The following is a 16,311-nucleotide window of genomic DNA, read 5'->3' on the forward strand; positions in this document are numbered from 1 at the left end:
CTCTTGCCTATAAACACTGCATGGGGTCATCTGCCTATGAAGTCACCAATCTAACATTTGGGTATTTAATTTTAAGAACATCAAAGATCCCTTCAGCTACTCAAGGACTGGACCTGTTACTTTCATTACAGTGATTACCTTCCTGGATACATCCTACTTTCCACAGCCTTAAATTTTCTATGCCCTATTCCTATCCCACCCTTGTTCTTCAATAATTTTTTTGCTTCACACATCTTTAAAATTGGCTATGTGCTGCTCAGCATTTCTAAGCAAAGCAACTGAAGCTAGGAGGAAAAAATGAGACCTCAAGTCACTTACCCAAGCTGGGTGGTTAAGACAACCTTTTTCAAAAACTGAGGTAACTAGTGTGATTAGGAAAGGACAGTGAGGTAGAACTTGTTTTAGCATCAAAAACAAAGCTTTCAAAACAGTACATTTTTATTTGACATTAAACAAACTCCCCAATTTGTCTCAGTTGTGACATATAGACAGCTTTAGGTTGCTTTTTTGGTGGTTATCCGAACTGAACAAGACTTTTCAATCTTCAAAACAACCAAGGCTTAGATATTATGTGTTTCAAATCAGTTCACAAGTCCAAGTGTGTCTTCCATTCATCAGAGCATTTTGGCACAGATCCTTTTAAGGTAAAAGGGTAGATGTAAAGCCATTTCTTCTTCTTAAGAAAAAAATTTGTTCACAATTTCATTTATGCCACAAAAATCAGGTGACAGAATGTTCTGTTATTCTTGTTTATCAGTAGTGGTGGCCTTGGGATGCCAGAAACTGTGAAACGAAGACTGTTACTTTCTCCTTTCCAATAATGCATCTCTCATCCCTACCTGGAGAAAGGGGAGTTACTGAGTCCAGCTAATAGTACATATTAAACAACAAACATTATTAATATCAGATACACCTTACACCTAAGTAAAAATGTACAAAGGAAAAACTACAAACATTACCGCAAATGACCTTCAAATTCGCTACCTCCATCAACTATCTCCTGCCATTCTTCTATTTCCTTCTATATTTACAGATGGTATTGTTGTCTTGCCATGTAAACTTTAAAGTTTAGATGCTTTGAAAGTATGTATGAATTACAGTGAATGATAAAGTCCTCTTTCTATGTAGTGGACTGACTTTAGCTTTAAGACTACCTTATGATGGAGAGGTCACATAGATTTAATAAATTCCATAATTATATAACCCCAGGCTTAACTGATAGCCATTAAGCCAAACTTTTAGAAATGAGTAGGGACAAAGGACTTTGTCCTCATCTTAACAGTGACCAGTTATTAAAATTGAATTACACTAAGAACAGCAATCCCCAAGTTAGATCTGGAGGTAGCAATGCTTTTAAGACCAACCCTTTTTAGAATCAGGCTTGACCTTTTCTTTCACTCTTCCTCCTATCCCACCCTCTGTGAGTGATTTAAAAATAGAAAAGGCCAAAGCCCATTTGGGCCTATATGTAGATTTTTTTTTCCCTCCAATATTTGCCAAATACTTTCAATTTCTATTATTCTTAAGACTTAAGCATGGTAAAATTGTTAGGCTATTTTCAAGGCTTATCTTAAGCAGGTTTTGATGGTGAAAAAGGAAAGATTTCTAAGTTGTTAGTTGAGAAGCTGTTGTTGCAAAACACAAATCATGTCTCCATCTCCAAACTTGCTAAGTAATATTGGAGGATTGTTTTTTAAAAAGACTTATGCAGTGTATATTTGTCATAGACAAAACTGTAAGTGTGTTTCAAAACCAATTGTGATTTGAGTATGAGTGGTTCTTCAGTGTTGGTACCAACGAGACTGAAGTTTGGGAATCAGTTGCTTCTCATCCCTCTTTCGGCTCACTATGGTCACAACCAGTTTTCATGAGGGATGGGTTAGGAAAACTGAAGTGTTTTATTATAAGGAAGGATCCTGCAACTGAAGGAGCAAGTTCAGTAAAAACCCCTGCTTATTGTAGTGGCCAGAGTGGCTTAAGATGGAGTAGAAATTAAACCACATAATATTATTGAGGAAGTAAGCCATTTAGAAATGGCCTGATCAGAAAACAGGCCAAAGGGCAAATTTTAAGTTCTCTGGGAAGGCATTCATTTTCTCATGTCTCTCTCTGGGGGCTAGCTAGAGAACCCAGCTAGAATCCAGCTAAGGAGCTTATTTACAATAGGCACTCAAACATACTTGCAGAATGAATGAATAAATTTTAAAAATTAATTAACAATAACCTTTTCTCTTATATACCAGTTTCCAAGTCAAGTAAGTGTCTTTCAGTCAAAATCTATTTTGTTTTCTGTCTAGGAATTAGCACAATGCCTTGAAATAGACACTCATTCAATGAAGTTTCACTCCATTTCATGTTTTTTTAACTGCATCTCCAAGACAATTACCTTTTTACCAGATCTATTTCATTTAGCATCACCTTCTTCAATGCTTGTATGAATAACTGAAAAGCTTTTTTATTCCTTCTCTACAAAACATGCCAAAGAGAAGGTGATCTGTTTAATCATTCCATCTCAGTATCTTAACATCACAGCTACTTTAGTTTTTCCAACTAATGAAAGAATTGCAATCTCCTATTAAATTTGTTCTTGTGTGTCCTCCATGAACTAGTGAAATTAAAGTATATTTTGGTCTAGGTCATTTAAATCTCTTCATTCTCCTCAGGACTTAAGAACAGTACTTCATTCAAGTGAATAATTTACAAAATATGGAAAATCTAGGAAGGATCTTTTTTATCATCTTCCTGACTCTATGCCATAATAATCCTAATTGTCATCTTACCCATTTAACTATAATAAAAACAGAATATTAATGAATTAAAGGACAAACTCTGAGGCCTTTTATTAATCTTCTGGCTTCAATCTAGGTCAATGAGCACATGACATTGATACTTTCTAGAGCCAAGAAATATATCTTCATTTTACATTGAAAGAACAATATTTTTTTTTCTATTTTTTAAGTTTCCAAGGAAAGTCAATAGGTTTTCTGGACCAGACTTAACCAAGAAAATAGGAACAAGAATTCAAGGAACAGGAATAGGATCTAGGGAACGGGAACTCAAATATTTACTCAAAACTCAAATATGTTTTTGGATCTTCAGTTATGATCTTTGATCTATCTAAAGCCCTTTAGACTAGGCCCATTTCATATCTCTTATGCTCAGGACCTAGAATGATGTATTTTACATAAAAGACACTGTTCATCAAATTAATCTAAAAGCCAACCTGAACCATTTTTTACTCTTTCAGTGTCTCTATGCCAGGCCAGAGTGGACTGAATTCACCTCCATCTTCAGCATTTAAAAGACCAATGGAGAATGATAACATCTTGCTCTTTAAACAAAGAAACAAAAAAATTCCATTCCTTCAGTCAAGCCAGGGAGCAAGTGGCCTTCTGGTCTGGATTTTATCTTTCCACCTAGCTCAGCATTCAGCATACTGCCTTGCACAATTCCATTCTGCCCATATTTTTATCATCAAATAAGCTGAGCAATGGTTAAGCAACTTTTAGTCTGGATTCCCACACATGTTATTTACACCATCTGATAAGGAGAGTCATTTTTATATCCTAGAGCATACACAGTTCCGAGCTTTATAGATAGAAAGTAATCAGTAACCATTCATTAAGTCAACAGTTAATTCTTTAGATCTGTATAGAACAGTAAGCTTTGTAAAATTTACACAGATCTCTGTTGCAGGTTCAACAATAATGACAATGAATTTTTGCATCCTTAGTTGCTCTCTCTCGGAATAAGAGAGAGTAAGTAATCAGTGTTCATTCAGCAGATATGGCTTATATATGTATGCCAGTTTAAGACCTACAAATTGATTTTATATATTACATTCTGCTGCCCAGAACACAGTAAAGATGGATTATCTTCATATCTCTTATGCTTATCAAGGAGACTGGCACATAATTATCATCCAGTCTTGCATTCATCAGACATTTAGTCCTTTATGTATCATATTTGAAGTGTTCAATAATTAACAATCCTTGCTCAAATTTTTTCTGACTTTTTTCACGGTATAATAACTATGAAACAATTTTGCAAGCCTAGTATTAGGCATACCAACTGAGGAAATCAATAGTTACACTTATATGGTGCTTTTAGAGTTCACAAAATATTAACATGTGTATTGCCTATTCTCAGCTGTAGGCACAATAAAATAATAAATTTGTGTGTCTCTTTAGTGCCTATAACAGTGAGTTCACATAGTAGGCAACTAATATTAATGACCCATTCATTTACCAAGTATTTAAACTCTCAGTTTGTATACTGAGAGATTTATACTACCTTTCTCATAGTGGGTCAAGCACACAATGAGCATCTATAGCTTAGATGGTAAAGAATCTGCCTGCAGTGCAGGAGACCTGAGTTCAGTTTCTGGGTCAAGAATATCCCCTAGAGAAGGGAATGACAACCCACTTCAGTATTCTTGTGTGGAGAAATCCACGGAGAGAGGAGTCTGGTGGGTTACAGTCCATGGGGTCACAAGAGTCAGACATGATTGAATGACTAACACACACAAACAAATGTCTGTCTCAACATAAGTTTTGTTCACAAAGAAAACACCTAATGTTTTATATTTATGTAGCATTTTATAGTTAGAAAGCTCAATCTCATTCATTACATTTTCCTGTTACCTTGGAAAATATACTGGTAATAATTTAGCTCAACATCATCAGTAAAGTCTTTATTGATTAAAATAAGTAATATCTAATTCCTTATGTCTAAGTAGTATAGGACATAAACATCCCTCTTATTACTTGGGAGCATTGTCTTGGATTTCACAGTACCTGAAACAATAGCTGGCATATATAAGGAAATTAATACTTATTCATTCATTCATAAACATATAGCCCATTGGTATTTATACAGTGCTTTAGTACAAAGCACTTTAAAATCTAAAATTTTTAATCATTCTATAATAACAACATTTTTTTTCCTTTGACATCTGTAGTGCCCAGGATGTTATCTGGCACATTATAAGTAATCACAATAGCTTAAATCCCTTGTGTTTGCAGTATACTTTATAGTTTAAGGATTTGGAAGCCTGGCATGCTGCAATTCATGGGGTCACAAAGCGTCAGACACGACTTAGCAACTGAACAATGTTTTCTTTTCTGTGACTTGGAATACTACATCTTTACTCAAAATCATCAGAGCCACAGAAACACAATGGCCACAAATACATGAATTACTCATTTATCATAGACTTAATTCCTAATATCTGTACAGTATTTCATACTTTTGAGAAAGTACTTTATTCACACTTTTGTTCTTTGTATATACAGTGCCTAGAAATGTATATACCATGTAATATTCATTCATCAACTCTGAAAGTTGCGACAAGCTTTTAAAGTGCATAATAGTTTATAACTCACATTCATATATTTTTCTTCATATCACCTGGATATGACCATAAGTAATCATTGCATCCTTAATGCATACAGGGACAGGCACAAAGAAAGAAATTAATATCATTCAGCACACAGTCCCTGGCAAATTACATCAGGGGTGATAAACTGTGGCCCACAGACCATATTCACTTTAAACGAAAAAAAAGCAGAGAGAGACCATATGGCCTGCAAAGTATAAAATAATTGCCATCTGACCCTTTACAAAAAGGGTGTGATAACCCTTGATTTACATAATGCTTCACAACTGACAATGCATTTTCAAATGTTAGCTATGCATGAGTGCCAATACATTATTAATGAGAATGTCTTGCTTTTTTTGTGTTTTACAGTGCTTTCATATATATTATCACTAAAATTAACTTTCCTTATGGTAAAAGGAAAAAAATCAATGAAAGGATTAAACCTGCTAAATATTCCCAAATTTTCTCACCTTTAGGCCTAGAGGTGGGTATTAAACCGAGGCATAAAACTTATGCAGCTTACCACATTATTAGGCCACTACTATGAGCAGGGAGTTCACACTCCTTCCTTGGGGCCTCATTATGTGTTAGGCCCAATCCTCCTTCATAACCATCAATAAGAATCCCAAACCTCAGGTGTCCTGCTCACCCAAGCTCAAATAAGTAACATGTTGCTGGCTCACACTTCTCAGCAAACTGGCACATCTGTGTATTTCTTGTCTAATTCTCATTGGCCTGTGGAGCATCTCTTCACATTTTCTCTACTTAGCTTGGCACTTTGTTTCCCCTCAATAACTGAACCTGATACTTTCCTTCTCTCATTAGCCTAGAGCTTCTGAGGAAAGAGGGGACTGAAATATAATGTCAGCTATGTGTCCCTCACAAGTGGAGAGGCGAAGAGAAATGGAAGTTTAAAACTTCAAAAACTTAATAAGTGGCTCAAAACTGTAATAAAAACAGGCCAAAGCATAATATTACTGATCTAAAGATATGTTTTTTTTTAAAGGTAACAGCAACATCAAAAAGGACATCTCAAAAGAAGTAGATATAAATGGAGACATGAGAAGAAGGAAGGGAGAACTCAAAATGTCCAAGAGTAGGGTTAGCAATAAAAAAGAGCTGGGGTTTAAGAGTCTCATCTTGGAATTTCCTTTGGTCCTGGGGCTTCTTTCTTTCCTGGTATCTCTGTCATGAACCTCCAGTTTCCATCTAATTTAGTCTTGAAATATCTGTCTCTCTTGGGCCTTCTGTCTTATATAGATAGGTTTGAGTCCTGGGTCTTTATGCGTGCTAGGGCACTTCCATCTTTTGGGTCACAGGTCTTCAAGACAGGTTTTTTTAATCCCATCCTGGGTCTTTGGCCTTCTGTCTCACTGAGACTTGAGTCTTCTATCCAACTCCAGTCTAGACCCTTGGACCTTCTGTTGGTTTTGGTTCATCTCACAGGGTGGCCTGGCATAAGGAACAGCTCTGCAATGCTTATTTTGATAGCTGACACTCTGCACCTACTGGAAGCAGTTAGGAGGCGCCTTTACAAACACACAAAAGAGCACACACACACACACAAGCACAAAAAATATGCAAGGAGAGAGAATTGCATGAAATCGAAGAGGGGGAGACATAGACTAAAGAAATACTCAAAAGTGAATAGAAAGGCAAAACGAGAGAAGAACCAAGAGAACAGAGATGAATGCTGAAACTGAAAACCACAAAGAACAAAGAGACACTGGGGCACACAAAGCATGGGGAAAAAAAGAGAAAATGGCCCAAGAAAGGCACAAAGAATATGTAGAAAAGAGAAATATGCACGATAAAGAGTAGAAACAGCAGAAGGGTAGCCAGTATCAGAAAAGGTAAAATGTCAAACCAACAAGGGGAATGGGTGACAGAGTTCACAAAGAGAAAAAGAAGAGAGGCAGGCGTAGCAAGAAATGAGCACAAGGCACACATAACTCAAGAGGCTCAAAGAGAACAGTGAAAGAAGAGCTAGATCTAGCAGAGCAAGTAGAATCAGCAACAAAATGAAGAAGACTAGAGAGAGACATTCAAGACAAGACACAGACCACTCCTGGGTACAAAAAAGTAAATGAGACAAAGATACACAGAGAAGAAACGAGCAAGAGAATCATGGAAATGGGTAAGACATACTTTAGACAAGAAAGACCAAAAACATTCAAAGAAGAAATAGACAAGCAAACAAATACACACTTATGAGTTTAAAAGATAAGCAAAGACAGACATTGGTGGAAGCGGGTAAGAAATAGAAGAGACAAAATACAGTGAGGAGCATGACAGGCACAAGAAACATCACAAAGAGAAGAAAACAAAAAAAGTACATTAATAATTGCAATAATCTGTTATTAGTATCAATACTATTTATATTACTAACAATAATAATTATAATAACAACAATTACCACCAACACAGATACTCTTCTACTTACAAACTTTTAATTTGGGAATTTTTTACATAGAATCAAACCACATCAACTATGTGCTACTAGATGGTATCAGTGGTCACTTGTATTGTCAACTGAACTTATGAAACTTCTTAGGTTATCTTTTACCTATCATGTACTAGGCAGTGTACTAAGCACTTTACATACATGATTTCATTTAAGCTTCACAAACAGACAAGTCTAATCAGACTCTAAATTGCCAAAAGGTTGTTCACATAATGAGTGGCAGTTTACATTAATCTCACATCTCATCTCACCTTCCATCTCATATTATCTCACAGTAAACACAGAATATGTGCCTCAACATTCTGCTACAACTTTCCCAAGACTTCCAGGAGAGCCAAATAAGGTGCCACACATAAGTGAATATTATACATAGTAAAGGGCCTTTAGAGAGCACCTAGTTAGTCCTCTCATTTTATATCTTCATTTTTCCCCATTCCTTTATAAAATTGATTTGATTTTCATACTTTTGACAATTATAATGGCTGCTCCAGGGACTAGGTTTTCTTTAATATTATATCCGAACTGCAGATTCACTCACAAGAGTGAGAGAGGCCAGACTTCCAGCAAAAAACAGAAACATTTTTGGCTTAAGTTTCTATATGTCTAGGCCTCTAAGGGTGGCAAATGATCTATGTAAAAAAGACAGACAAGGTGAAACTAAATTACCCTATGACACAACTGGTACACAGACTATATTATCTTTTGAGTTGCTTTAGTGAAACCAACTGTTAATATAGGTTACTGATCATTTTCCCATCTCACATTCAGCACCTCTTCCACCATAGATCACTATACGTAATCCCACACAAACCTCCATCAAACAGACATTAGCTCTAAAGTAATGCTCATAGGATTACACCAACAACAACTTACTTCATTCTGCTATTCTAAAATGCTAGCATGCCAGGCACGTTGATCTTCCTTGGTGTGTTCACATTTCTTGCTCTTTGCACTGCTTCAGGGAAAGATAATGATTTGGCAAATATGAAGGGAACAACCAGGAGCTACAAAAGAAAACAAGAAAGAAACCATGTAAATGCCATGAAGAAGTATTAACTGAGTACTGTGCTAGAGTTATAGGAAGATCCAAATTAATGAGCTATAGAAACTGTCTCTACGGAGCTTAGAAAAGTATAAAGTTGACACTTTTAGATCCTTAGAGATAAAACTAATATAACTGCCTCATTCAACAGAATAGGAAACTGTGGCATAAACAGGAAAGTATCTTGCCTAATAACACTTGGGGAAAACCACTAGACCATTCAGGTATGACCCAAATCAAATCCATATGATTATATAGTGGAAGTAAGAAATAGATTTAAGGAACTAGATCTGATAGACAGAATGCCTGATGAACTATGGATGGAGGTTCATGACACTGTGCAGGAGACAGAATCGAGACCATCCCCAAGAAAAAGAAATGCAAAAAAGCAAAATGGCTGAGGAGGCCTTAGAAATAGCTGTGAAAAAAGGCAAAGTGAAAAGCAAAGGAGAAAAGGAAAGATATACCCATTTGAAGGCAAAAATGGGAAAGGATGGGAAAAACTAGAGATCTCTTCAAGAAAATTAAAGATACCAAGGGAACATTTCACGCAAAGATGGGCTCGATAAAGGACAGAAATGGTATGGACCTAACAGAAGCAGAAGATATTAAGAAGAGGCGGCAAGAATACCCAGAAGAACTGTACAAAAAAGATCTTCACAATCTAGATAATCACGATGATGTGATCACTCATCTAGAGCCAGACATCCTGGAATGTGAAGTCAAGTGGGCCATAGAAAGTATCACTACAAACAAAGCTAGTGGAGGTGATGGAATTCCAGTTGAGCTATTTCAAATCCTAAAAGATGATGCTATGAAAGTGCTGCACTCAATATGCCAGCAAATTTGGAAAACTCAGCAGTGGCCACAGGACTGGCAAAGGTCAGTTTTCATTCCAATCCCAAAGAAAGGCAATGCCAAAGAATACTCAAACTACCACACAATTGCAATCATCTCACATGCTAGTAAAGTAATGCTCAAAATTCTCCAAGCCAGGCTTCAGCAATACGTGAACCATGAACTTCCAGATATTCAAGCTGGTTTTAGAAAAGGCAGAGGAACCAGAGATCAAATTGCCAACATCTACTGAATCATGGAAAAAGCAAGAGAGTTCCAGAAAAACATCTATTTCTGCTTTATTGACTATGCCAAAGCCTTCGACTGTGTGAATCACAATAAACTGTGGAAAATTCTGAAAGAGATGAGAATACCAGACCACCTGATCTGCCTCTTAAGAAACCTGTATGCAGGTCAGGAAGCAGCAGTTAGAACTGGACATGAAACAGCAGACTAGTTCCAAATAGGAAAAGGAGTACATCAGGGCTATATATTGTCACCTTGTTTATTTAATTTATATGCAGAGAAACACTGGGTTGGATGAAGGACAAGCTGGAATCAAGATTGCCGGGAGAAATATGAATAACCTCAGATATGCAGATGCTCACCACCCTTATGGCAGAAAGTGAAGAAGAACTAAAGAGCCTCTTGATGAAAGTAAAAGAGATGAGAGAAAACGTTGGCTTAAAGCTCAACATTCAGAAAACTAAGATCATGGTCCCATCACTTCATGGTAGATAGGTGAGGAAACAGTGGAAACAGTGGCTGACTTTATTTTGGGGGGCTCCAAAATCACTGCAGATTATGACTGCAGCTATGAAGTTAAAAGACACTTACTTTTTGGAAAGAAAGTTATATTTCCTACCTAGACAGCATATTAAAAAGTAGAGACATTACTTTGTCAACAAAGGTCCGTCTAGTCAAGGCTATGGTTTTCCAGTAGTCAGGTATGGATGTGAGAGTTAGACTATAGAGAAAGCTGAGCACCAAAGAATTGATGCTTTTGACCTGTGGTGTTGGAGAAGACTCTTGAGAGTCCCTTGGACTGCAAGGAGATCCAACCAGTCCATCCTAAAGGAAATCAGTCCTGGGAGTTCATTGGAAGGACTGATGTTGAAGCTGAAACTCCAATACTTTGGCCACCTGGTGCGAACAGCTGACTCATTGGAAAAGACCCTGATGTTGGGAAAGATTGAAGGCAGGAGGAAAAGGGGATGACAGAGGATGAGATGCTTAGATGGCATCACCAACTCAATGGACATGAGTTTCGGTAAACTCTGGGAGTTGGTGATGGACAGGGAGGCCTGGCATGCTGCAGTTTATGGGGTTGCAGAGTCGGACACAACTGAACAACTGAACTGAACTGAATAACACGGTGAGGCACTGGAAACATCATCAATCACAGCCTTATTCCTTTAATTGGACAGTAATCTTTACAAAGGCTACATAATCAGGACTTTTTACACTGAACAGTTACCTCTACCTCTCAACCTGCATCCCCCTAACCATCCTCTCTCATCAGTGACCTAAAGTACACAGTGTGCTAGTTCTTTAGATCCAGTCTAATGATAGACAACTTTGTGCCACTTCTAATCACATTCCCATTCATAGTTGTGAAGTTTCTGTCAATTAGCAGGCAGAGCATAAAAAGATAAATCTCTATTTTATCTTCTCAACAGCTTGTTTTTTTTGTCCCACAGCTTTCCCAAGGCATCCTGAAGTATGTAAATGATTGGCAAAATTCTCCAACAGGGCCTCAAGGGAGACTTTGGGGATCAGAGGGAGAATGACAATTGGCCCATGATCAGTGTCACAGATGTGTCAGTCATCATCCATGTTCTCCTAAAACTTAGCTCTGCACTTCTACCACAGACTACAACCCATCCTAAACACCCTAACTAATGCAGCCTGCTATTTTCTTCACATCATCATTTTAACCCATGTCACACTCAGTTACTTCCCAGGTTAATTAGGAGGCAGTTTTTTGTTTTTTAACCAAAGCAGACATAGATGACAATGACTAAAACAATCTAAATGGAAAGCTAAGTGCAATGTATACTGAAAAACAAGAAATTAAAGACTAATTATTATGCTTTTAGGGACAGTTAACCCACCTCTGGATGTGTGGTGGTTGTCTTGAGACTTCACCTTCTTAACTGGGCCCAGGAAAGAATCTTGGTATAACCTCCTGGCCTAGAGTTGTTGCTCAGTGGTAGTGAATCTTTCCCCTGGAGGATCCTCATGCCCCATCTCCACCTAGGAATCGTCAAAGGGAATGGGTCACTAACACTGTAAAGCAACAGGCCTATTCTTTTGAGGTAAATCTGGAAAAGAGATAAAAGAAAAATAAATTACTGAAATGCAGTACACTGGGAAAGTCTGTCCCAATGAGTAACTAGGGGTTAAATTAAACCATGTCTACCCTTTTCTTCAGATTAAGGACTGGAGATTTAGAACCGTGTAGAGCTTTATATTCTATTAATAGCTACCAGGCTGCTGCTGCTGCTAAGTCACTTCAGTCGTTTCCAACTCTGTGTGACCCCATAGATGGCAGCCCAACAGGCTCCCCCGTCCCTGGGATTCTCCAGGCAACAACACTGGAGTGGGCTGCCATTTCCTTCTCCAATGCATGAAAGTGAAAAGTGAAAGTGAAGTCACTCAGTCGTGTCCGACTCTTCACGACCCCATGGACTGCAGCCCACCAGGCTCCTCCGTCCATGGGATTTTCCAGGCAAGAATACTGGAGTAGGGTGCCATCACCTTCTCCGAGCTACCAGTCTAGCAACATGCAAATTCCTCTACTCATTCAAGCTCCATTCCTTGTACTTCCCTTCATTTCCAAGAGCAATTTAGAGCTGAATAATTACCTAGATTCCCATATTTTGTTTTAGTCACCAGTCTCTACTGATGAATAATCCTCTAGAGCAGTGGTCCCTAACTTTTTTGGCACCAGGACCAGTTTCATGGAAGACAATTTTTCCATGGACCAGGGTTGGGGAAATGATTTTGGGATGATTCAAGTGCATTACATTTGTTGTGTACTTTATTTCTATTATTATTACATCAGCTCTACCTCACATCACCAGGCATTAGATCCTGGAGGCTGGGGACCCTGCTTGAGAGCATAGGTTTTTTATGTCCTTGTGTCCTCAAAAAATACAGGTCAAGAAATTAAGAGATTGAAAATAACAAAAGGAGGAGCTAGCTTTCTCTATCAGGAGAGCCATCAAGCCACTTGAGAAGAATTCCAGTGTGTTCTGACCATATGAATTCTGTAAGACATTGCCTCAGGCTTCTTTTATAAAGCACTATGGTAAGAATTGAGCGATCCATCTCAACAAAAGTACGTCTCTCTCACCTAGTTTTGTAGCATTCCCTTCTTTTATTAATAATTTGTATATTAAGCAGTAAGATGTTGGAGCATTGCCAAGGTAAACAGAATTATTTTCTCCTCAATCTACATGGTATAGTTCTTGAATAGCTTATATAAATGAGGTACCACCAAAGTACCAGGATATTCAAAAAATCAAGAATGGGTACAGGCACATAAAACCTCAGTTACTATAACAACTAAGCAAATCTATGCAAAAGGAAAAACAAGGATCCAATAATGTAGCTTACACAGGCCCTTGGGTCTCTATTATTCTACTCTTACACTCAAAAAGAAAAAATGTATAGAAATTGATGAAAACTGGCTCATGTTCAGTTTTTAAAAGGAGAGCTACAGGAAGTTAAAGTCTTTAAGCCCAAAGACAAAATTCACACAATAAGCTCCTTACACTACCTTTTTCTCCAGGGAAACTGCAAGCCATCCTATTAGATTGCTTGGAGCTTATTCAGATTCTCAAAAGGAAAGCCCTGCTGAATATGGAGCTTCTTAAAGTTGCTTGCAGTCTTCAGGTCTGATATGCTTGGAATGTCCTTGAGAAGAAAGACAGGGCAGGGCTCAATATAATATTCATGGTGAAATTTGACAGAAAACAACAGAATTCTTTAAAGCAATTACCCTTCAATTTAAAAAAATAAATTTTTTTTAAATGCTGAGAGAACTGCAACAACAACAACAAAAAACCCACTAAGAAGCATTAACCTGAAATATTAGATATAGGTATCTCCTGTCTCACATCTCTAGCTTGTTGTCTCCCTAAGGTCCTGGCAGTATCACAGAAGAACTAAACAAGTATAGAAAAAAGAGCTAAATGAAAGTATGAGTCAAACCAACAGCTACTTTAAGGGCTGTCTAAGTTTGTGGCCTAAAGGTGCTAAAAATACTTCAAGATGCAAAGCAGCAGAGGAATTGCTACTGCTGCCTAGAAGTACAATTGCCTTGATCATTTTTAATAATTGGTTACCTGCCCTTACTCTAGGATAGGAGGTCACTGAAGAAGGTCTAAGTCAGGTTTGCAATCTTGAAAGTATTTTTTATGTTACGGTATAGTGTGGAAAGAACCAGGTATGGCTTCCAGATCCCTGATCAAGAATTACCACATTATAAGAATCTTTATGTCAGCATCAAACAAATCCTAGACACTTACTCCTTGGAAGGAAAGTTATATTTCCTACTTAGACAGCATATTAAAAAGCAGAGACATTACTTTGCTGACAAAGGTCCATCTAGTCAAGGCTGTTTTTTTCCAGTAGTCAGGTATGGATGTGAGAGTTGGACTATAAAGAAAGCAGAGCACTGAAGAACTGGTGCTTTTGACCTGTGGTATTGAAGAAGACTCTTGAGAGTCCCTTAGACTGCAAGGAGATCCAACCAGTCCATTCTAAAGGAATGTCCTGGGTGTTCATTGAAGGACTGATGTTGAAGCTGAAACTCCAATACTGTAGCCACCTGACGCAAAGAGCTGACTCATTTGAAAAGACCCTGATGCTAGGAAAGATTGAGGGCAGGAGGAGAAGGGGACGACAGAGGATGAGATGGTTGGATGGCATCACCGACTCAATGGACATGAGTTTGGGTAGGCTCTGGGAGTTGGTGATGGACAGGGAGGGCTGGCGTGCTGCAGTTCATGGGGTCTCAAAGAGTTGGACACGACTGAGTGACTGAAATGAACTGAACTGAACTGATCACTTTGCTTAGTAACAGTGTTTTCCCCCAGTCTTCTTCCTCTATGAACCACAGAATTTCCCCCAAATTTTATGATACTCAAACTGCCCAATACCATAATAAGTTGTTCACTTCTGTATCCACCATGAGATAGCAGATTCCTGGACAGGAACTATGTCTTTGATTTTACTATTTATTCCAGTGCCTGGTCTAATAAATATCTGTTGAATTAAAGGTTTATCTTGAGTTTGAAGATGCCAACATTCCCAAAGCATCCCTTTCTAAAACTGCTAGAGATTTTATTTCAAGCAATGAACTGAAATACAACGCCAAGATTCACCTTTGGATGCTGTCCAGTGCAGCCTTCACTCCACCTAAACTTGATCCATCCTTCCTCTTGAGTGGGGGGGAACCAGCTCAGAATTCATCCCTTTAAAACAAATTTCAATAAATAGTTATAGCTGTATATTAACATTGAATGATAACTTGATTAACTGCAATAAATGATCTCATAAGCACAGACCAGTGTTTCTCAAATTGGGGTGATAAGAACCCTGGGGGTTTGTGGATATATTCTCACGATCTCCAAGTTCTATATAAATTATTTAAAATGTTATATAAAATATTATATTTTTGACAAAGCTATTTTGAAATTGGAAACCATGTTTACATTTCAAATAACTTAAGTCAGTGTTACTCAAAACATTTACTCTTTAGGATCTCAAAAAAACCTGTTCCTTTAAAAGGTGCTGCATCCTGACAGATTACTTCAGTTTGAGAAACAAGAAGGCTCAGGACTATTCATATATTACCTCCAGTCAGTCAGACAAATATCTTTAGGCACTGGCTGGGGGAAACAAGCTGTGAGGAAACATGGATATTAATTAAAATGGGCAGTGAGAGAAGCCCAGCTCATTAATATAATTCTTCTTGCTCTTGCTGGGATACATGAACATGCACAAAAAAAAGTTTTCAAATTTGATGTTAATATTTTTTCAGTTGGATCTTTGTTCTTTTTACACCAGAGAGGCTAATCTTTTTAGCTCACAAAAGTATTTGTTGAAAAAGGTGAAAGGGAAGAGGGGAAGGTCATGGTCTTATAAAACATATTTCTCTATTACCCTCTTGCCAAACAGGATCCACAAATATCTCAAACTAAAAAGACACTGCTACTCTCATCTGTTCTTGGGCAGAGAGAGAATAAGAAGCATACAAAGTTCTAACATATCAGATTTATACTCCCAATCCCTAGAGCTTGAAAAACTCAAGCTTAAAACAATCAACAATTTGCCAGCCTGGATAGAACCAAACACAATGGCCAGGTGTTATTTCTAATCACTTTCCGTGCATTCAAAAAAGGTAAAAACCAAATGACATTAAAATAAACATTATACTACCCAGGTGGCTGTAATAGTAATCATGTCCTGGACCAAAGACAAAAGTTAACCTACCTCAAGTTCACCCTATCAACTTCAAACCCTAGTGTGCTCATTTTTTAAAACTCTAAAACATATAATTCACACAAGACAGTACTT

The 16,311-nt window shown here is 37.6% G+C and overlaps 1 long non-coding RNA gene across 1 annotated transcript in view; it reads right to left on the bottom strand.

The window, feature by feature from the left end:
* Window positions 1–420: 420 nt before the first annotated feature.
* LOC101112291 (uncharacterized) overlaps window positions 421–16,311 on the bottom strand; it is a 37,161-nt gene continuing 21,270 nt past the window's right edge. The window contains exons 2-6 of the long non-coding RNA XR_173470.5: window positions 15,117–15,206; window positions 13,508–13,644; window positions 11,838–12,047; window positions 8,718–8,848; window positions 421–7,587 (exon numbers count right to left, since the gene is read on the bottom strand). This is a non-coding gene — a long non-coding RNA (uncharacterized LOC101112291). The remainder of the gene's footprint in view (window positions 7,588–8,717; window positions 8,849–11,837; window positions 12,048–13,507; window positions 13,645–15,116; window positions 15,207–16,311) is intronic.

The sequence above is a fragment of the Ovis aries genome, chromosome X (assembly GCF_016772045.2).
Source record: "Ovis aries strain OAR_USU_Benz2616 breed Rambouillet chromosome X, ARS-UI_Ramb_v3.0, whole genome shotgun sequence".
In the NCBI taxonomy this organism is placed as follows: domain Eukaryota; kingdom Metazoa; phylum Chordata; class Mammalia; order Artiodactyla; family Bovidae; genus Ovis; species Ovis aries.